This window comes from Lacerta agilis, chromosome 8 (genome assembly GCF_009819535.1).
Source record: "Lacerta agilis isolate rLacAgi1 chromosome 8, rLacAgi1.pri, whole genome shotgun sequence".
NCBI classification, from domain to species: Eukaryota; Metazoa; Chordata; class Lepidosauria; order Squamata; family Lacertidae; genus Lacerta; species Lacerta agilis.
The window spans coordinates 79300155-79307684 of NC_046319.1; positions in this window are offsets into that span (position 1 = coordinate 79300155).

Sequence of the window (7530 nt, forward strand, 5' to 3'; positions counted from 1 at the left end):
CGTGGATTGAGTTTACAAAGAAGCCCTTTTCAAAGAGGAAGCCAGTCTCTCCCCAGATATCCATGGGTCTGGTTAACGCAGTCAGGATGAGTGAAACTAGGAAAGTTCTGGCGAGAGGGTGTACATTTCTCTCTAACGTCTTCCCCTAACCCCCCACTCTTTTTAAAAATAAACCAACCTGTCAACCTTTTGTCAAATCTATTCAAGATGCCAGAGGTGTACAGTTGGTTGGGCATCCCCAAGATAAGGGACTTGGAACCCCAGCCAGGCACGGGCAGGAAGCCAAGCAAATTTTCTCTTTCCTCCTTTGCAGCAGCTGCCAGTTTTTCCTCTCTAGTTGCACCCTGTGGCTTCAGTCTCCCACTTTGGTTTCTCCCATTTTTAAAACCACAGCATTGCGCCTCTCATCTATCCTTCTGCTACCTGCATGTGGACAAAAGTCATGTGATAGGATGAGAATCCTTTAGTGAAAACCGTCAGCATCTTCCTCTTGCTACCGGTAGCTAGGGGGATTAGATAGCAGTGTCTGGGGGCTTGTTAACATACCTCTCTGCTCAGTTCTCCTCTCTCTTAGCTGTTGCATTTGTTACGACTTTTGACTTGAGATCTCCCATTTTCTTTTCCTGTCAGCGATTCTCATTTTGTCTGCTCTTCATTTCTACACCCCCCAAAAAACAAAAATAAATTACGTGTGCAGGATTTGTGCCAGTGTTTGCAAACAAGTCACACGCTGGTAGGGCAACCTTGCTTTCAGATTCTTAAATTACCTCTGGCTTTAGTCACAGAAAAACAAAGAGCTAAGCATTCCCCACATTGCAGCATTGAATTGTGTGGGAACAGAACAGCTAAGATAGGACACAGTCCTTGGTTAGCCTCAGCTTGGCAAAGCTTAGACTTGATCGCATGAGAGATTGATATGTGGAGAGTGGCATGCAAAAGAAGCAGTATGAGATCTGCCGCCCCAAGTCTTCCAATCAAGAGTCTCCCCTTTTCGTTGACAGGTGTCCTGATAGTATGCCCTGTTCGTATTCTTTAAAACTTGCACTGGACCTGAAAATACTGGATTTCTTGCCAGTGAGTCCTCTTCATGGTGGAACCTGCAGCTGCAACCTTCACGCACAACCTACTTCACTTTGGGCTCCTCCTCCTTCCACAACTAGCTTCCTTGTCCCTGCAGGACGTTGTGCCACTTTGCTTAGGTGCCATCTCAGTCCTTTGGAAGTGCCATCTCTCTCGTTTCTCTCCTCTGTGGTATATTAATGTTCTTTAGTGCTCTATGGGGATGAATGCTATTCCGCCTGAAAGCGTTGCTGAATTGGCAAGTGCATGGCCTGCTTGTTTAGGAGGTATCTCTTAGCCTGCCTTCAGAGGGAGAACCAGGGACCTCTTCAGTTCCTCCACTGCTGGATTGTGTGAGGAGAAAACTGCAAAACAGGCTTGGAGGTGGGTTGTCAGCAGTCTTCTGTTTGGGGGATTTTGAGTTAGCACAGAACCATTTGGCAGACAAGTTGGAAGGGTAGCAGACTCGGCTTTTTAAAGAGCAAGGGTGATTGTTAATCAAGATATTTTTGTGACTTGGTGCAGAAGCTTGTTGCAAACATTGTTAGGACTTGGCCCAAGTGGAAAACAGGGCATTGATGAGTAGAAATTGGTTATATATTAGAGGAGGTGCTAACTCCAAAAAGCTGGACCACTTCTCCCTTATTTGCAATCACATAACTTTATCCTTGCTGTGGCTTAAACTGTGGAATAATGCTGCTTCTCCCAGTTGATCGAGTTTTTCATAACTTGAATGTTTATATACTCTTCCACTAAGGAAAGGTGATGAAAGCTTACTACATTTTTTCCTATTTTGTGTCTCTCCTTGGTCCCAGTACAGCAACATCAGCCTGTACCTAAAGGTCAAAAATTTGTATTGTTTTGCATATGGACCTCAAAAGTAAACATGAGCTAGAGTTGCTCCCCTTTGGGTTTTCAAATGGAACTGTCCGGGTACTCAATGGCATGTTGCAGATTGCTCTGGTGTAATGATTCTTCCTAAATCCTGTTACAACACAGTGTTGCAGTGCATCTCCAGAAGGGCAGTGCTTGGTTTGATTCTCAATGTCTTCAAGTAAGGGATCCTTGTGGGGGTTTCCCCCATTTAATTCACACTCTTCCAGACTAATCTGCTAGTGACAGACTGGATGCAAAAACAAATGCAGACCATACTTTCCTGCTTGCAGGTGCCCAAACCCCCCTCTGGTTATGTCTGTGTCCTCCTTACCGCCATGCGTTAGAGACAGGTTCCTTGAGCCTTCCAAGAATGTGGTGTGTGCAGTTTTGCTCAGTCCACTGTGTGCAAACACAACGCATGCGAAGATAAGTTCTCCTACAGTTTATAGCCTGCAGAGCCGTACTATATCATTAGTATGTGATTGTGCGCGTAGAAATCATCATGGTTTTGCAAACAGGATAATTTTCTACATAACTGAGGGAGTGAGAGAGCACGCCCCCCCCCCCAAAAAAAAATCACTATCCAGATTCAGAGCCTGCTTCATTGTACAAGTGCCCTACTGACTAAGGGAGTATAGCTGGTGAAGAAAGAAAGGGGTAAAATTGTCTTAGTTCATGGCCTCCATTTCCTAATGTTACGGTTTTGTTTTGTACTCTTCGCAGTCTTGAAAGTTTACTTTCCTCACTCTCATCCTGTCAGGGAGAAGGACTCTCCATTGTTGTTTCAGAGCTGAGTCGGAAACGCAGCACATACTGTTGTGATTTTAGCTAACCAGACTGTTGGGGGCATGTTTGGATTCCTATTGCGTACAATTCAGTCGTGAGAATCCAGTGCATACCGTAATTTTGCTTGTGTGTGCCCCTTTTGGCCTCTCTTCTTCCCAGACTAGTTTTATGCTACCTAAAATCAAAGCAGACACACATACCCTAGCTTACAGCTTGCGAAGCGATGGGTGTGCTGCCAAAGAATTCTGCTTTCTTTATTCTTAAGCAGGACCTGTACGCTCGTTATTTTCAGAGTCGCCTATTAGCAAACAGCCAGCTTTATCAAACTACCAAAATTGGGTTTCTTGCTCTGTGCCACTGCATCCCACATTCCCTGCTTGTAAAAAGAAACAGAGGAAATATCTTTCTTGACATCAAGTTTCAGATTAAATGCAGGCCAACCTACTCTTCTGGCAGCTGTCCCACGGAATAAACCAAGAGCCAGAAATAAGGGCCAGCAAGTCTGACTGGGAGATAAGCTGTCTGTCCTTTTGTAATAGTGCCAAGTGAACTCCATTCAGCCATTGGCTATAAATCTTTCAATTTTCCCTCTTCTCCCCTCAGACTTCTTTATTTCTTTCCAAGGAAAGAAAAAGGGTAGAATTCTGGTTTCCAGGAGTCGGGAATTTGCTGCAGCTGCCTTCCGAATACCTTCGCGTGCTCCTTTTCTACATTCCCCCACCTGCAAGCGGTCCTGAAACAAAGTCTCTTTGATAGTTTCCTCCCCTGGTTTCCCCCATTGCCACCACCCTATCCCTGACCAAACTTTGATGATAAGTTATCATGAAAAAGTATTGAAAGGGTTTGAAAAGCAATGGGGTGGGGAGGCTGCAGAAACCAAAACTGTATGGATGCAGCAACTTTTCTAGTTTTTAATCTTTTAAAATTACAGGAAAATAAACATTGCTTTTGATAATTTTAGCTGCCATTCTGTTGTGTTGGAAATGCCGCTTTTAAAAAAGGTGAAACTCTTCCCCCCCAAACAGCTAAATGTATATTCTTAAATCAGGGCCTTCAGAAGGATTTGGAACTCAGAACAGTGAAAACATCCTGGCTAGCTGTTTCTTTTGGGTACAGAAAAACTGATGTTCTCAACTCTTTCTTTTGCTGACTCCCCCCACACCCAATTCCCTCCCAAAAACCAAACACAGTTAAGTGAGGCCTTAACATTATCAGTGTGCTTCTTTGATATATTCGTTCTAAAAACAAGTGTATGTATGTGTGAGAAAGAGTTTGTCAGTGCTTGCAGAAACAACCTGGGCAATTTAGAGAAGTCAGTACATCTGAGATAACTTCTTTCAAAAGTAAAGCCACCCGGAGTGTCTGGGGAAACTCAGCCAGATGGGCAGGGTACAAATAATAAATTATTATTATTATTATTATTATATTAAAGATGAGGGAGTAATTAGGATCTTATCAGCAGCTGAATGGTCCATGCAAGCTTTCCTAAAAGTATTACCGTATGTTTCTGTCTATAAGACACCCCCATGTATAAAATGACCCCTATTTTGAGGGACTCCAATTTTAAAAAAGTGGGGGGAGATGGCTCCCCATGTATAAGACACCCCCGAATTTTGGACATTATTTTTTAGGGGGAAAACCTAGTCTTATACGCGGAAAAATACGGTAGTTTGTTGGGGTTTCTGAGCAGTTTTGCCCCATCTCTCTCTTTGCATTGCCTGTGCACTTGTGTGGCTTGCTCTATTTCTTTTGCCTTTGCCTCATTCTCCCTTGGCTACCTGCTCCCATGAAGCTACTTGAGCATACAAATAATTTTACGTTTACCTGTTCAGTTGCGAGGCATGCTTGACAGCTATCTGTCGAAATCTGTTATAGGATGTGTGGGGTAGAGAGCTGGCTAGTATCTCTAGTATAACTCTGTGGATAAAGAGACTGAATTCAGGCCTTTAAAATATAAATATATAAATATATATATATATTATTTTCATTATTATCTTGCCTTACCATCACTCACACTTTTTGACCAAGGGCAGAGAACATGTAAACCCATCTGTAGATTTCTGTGTTGCATTTCTTCCCCCAGGCCTCTCTGTGCACACAGTACCGAATGTACCTGCAGACATTTTTTTTTCTTTCCTCTGGCTGGTTGTCCTTATTAGCTCCATTTCACCACCCCACTGCCCCCCCCCAAAAAAACCCAATAAGAGAGGGGAATACCAATAGTCCTTCTACCCTAAAATGTTGTTACAGGGGAAAGGCAGAAAATACTAGAGAATGTCACTGTTGGCCCAAGCCTATTCCTTAGCATCAGTTCCTCTTCCTTTAAACTTTACTGTGTCTTGTGAAGTAGAGAGAAAAAAGTTTGTGTCTTAAAAATGCAGTTTACTGGAGAACTTTTTAGGGATATAATTGAACCAAAAAGGGGGTTTGAAGGTCAAAAATTCTCTCTCTTTTTTTGTCTTTGACAAAGTGTGTTTCAAAACTCACCCCATCTTACCAATGGTGCAAAATTGCTTAAGAAATCAGAATACCAGAGCCCCTCTACCGAGTGTCGTGTGTTCCACTGCACACAAATGAATAGTGCCTCGTGCAGGAACTATTGTGTCCACACCAGAGTTTCCACAAGGGATTTCTGGATCAGGCTCCAGATTTTCTTTTAAGAGGATGCAGTTCCACTCGGAAAATACCCTGCACAGCTCCCATTCATATCAGTGGGGTACATGAGACTGTCTCGGTGGATTCTGTCTACAAAAACCGCAACAGACGAAAGGCGCTGTTCCTGTCTTATGCTTTGTAGCAGCCTGCGATCTAATTTTGCCGCTCTCTTACTTAACTTTGGTTCTGTGTAAGGTGGCATTTTGAAACTTGCTTCTCGCAAGGAGAGGAAAGCCTTTGGGGATGTTCCGAAGCTCGTGTCCACCCTCCTGCTCCACCCACCCCACTTAAAAGGGGTGCTCCATCGCATCCATCCATTAGCTACAGCCGTTTTAGGAAGAGGCCAGGAGCTAGCAGGAACATGTTCACGCTTTGTCACCCTGATCCAGAGCCCTGTACATACTCTGATGCACGCACAGAAGTCCTGCACACACGGCGGGCTTTCCGTGCCATGCAATGCTCACTAACTTGCCTCCAGTGAAGTAAAAAAACAACAGCGGAGTTTCATCAGCTGCAAGAAGCTGCTGATTTGGGGGCAAGCAAGTTCCTCTCTATTTCATCGTGGGGAGGTGCTGGAGGAGTATCCCAAGCAGAAACAAAAAGCCAGGTTTGGTTTTGAAACACTACTTGCTGAATCCTACAGTGCTCTCCACCTATAAACCCCCTTGTTACCATAATGTGGGGAGGGGAGGGGAACATATATGGTTAGGAAGCAATAAGGGATGTTCTAACTCCCAGGCTGGTGGGGTTTTTCTTCTTTTTTATATATAAATATATATATAAAAATGTATATGGAATTGTTTGGCTTTTTGTTTAGTGTCCTTTTTTTTCCTCCTTCTTCTAAAAAGTGTGGGTTTGGGATTGTTAGCTCATTTGGTCACCGCCTCTTCTCACTACAAAATAGTTAAAAGCAGGGATATTCTTCCCTTCAGATTAAAGGTTGATAATACACACCGGCACCCTCGTTATTGTGGGAAAGTATATTTTACGACACCTTTTCCAGTTTATTTTTAAGCCAGGATACCCGTGCGTTCTTGTTCCACTGCTGCGAAAGCGGGAGGGTAGCCCCGCATCTCTTTCTGCGTGTTTAGATTTTCATGCAGGTATTTTTTGGTTTTTAAGAGAGGGGTGTTGTAGAAGAGGAGGAGAGATACAGATCGCTACTCTTAAGAGCCTTCCAACTTCCCACTTCAAATCATTGCCAATTTAGGACTTAAATGGGCTTGAGAGGGTAATTCTGAAATGTCATTTTCAAAATTGATGTAATTTCATTTAGGCCCATCCAAATCCTTCGGCGTTTTCGATCCAAGACCAAATAACAGGAAGGCTTTCCAAATATGAGGAAGCAAAAAGTAATACCCCGTTCATTTTTAGTATTAAAAAATAACCAGTTTTTCTTTCCTCCCCCCCCCCCTGCTGGTACCAGTTTGAACTTCATCACAGTTCAAAAACGAAATATAGTACTATAAAATAATTTTGTACTGTATTTATTGTGTATAACAATTTTTTAAAAGAATTATGTACATTTAGTACTTCTGTGTAAATTAAATTGCTCTTCTTTTTAAAAATGGTATAGGAACTGCTTTGGTTTTTTCTTGAAAGACAGAGGGGGGAAACTAGACTGGTGGGCTTTTTGGTTTTGTCTCCTGCTTGAGAATTACAAAAAGGGGCCCAGAACCAGCCGTTTCGTGAGCCCATGTGAGATGAGAAACTCAGTGGGTCATGCTTGAGATAATGTGGGACACAAGCACATGTGCTGGGAATGGTGATCTGCTGGGATGGGAGAGGCAACAGCAAAGCAGTCTTCAATCAAGTGGAATATATTGTAGAAATCATTGCATCCAATAATCAATCAATCAATCCATTTATTGCATTAGCCATATGGCCATAGCACATAGTGAGAGACCAGGCAGTGACCTGTCACGATTATACATGGAATACTACAGATACAGTTAAAACATTAAGTGTAAAATCATGCTGAGTGATACAGATGAGATAAAGAGCAATAACAGGGCATGTCGGCTGTGTCTATGTCAGGAAGTTACATAGGACTAGGGCTGAGGCAAGTTAGCCAAAAAGATGACCCTGAGTGTTCTTGAAGCTACTAACATGAGTTTGGCCAAACTGCGAGAGGCAGTGAAGGATAGACGTGCC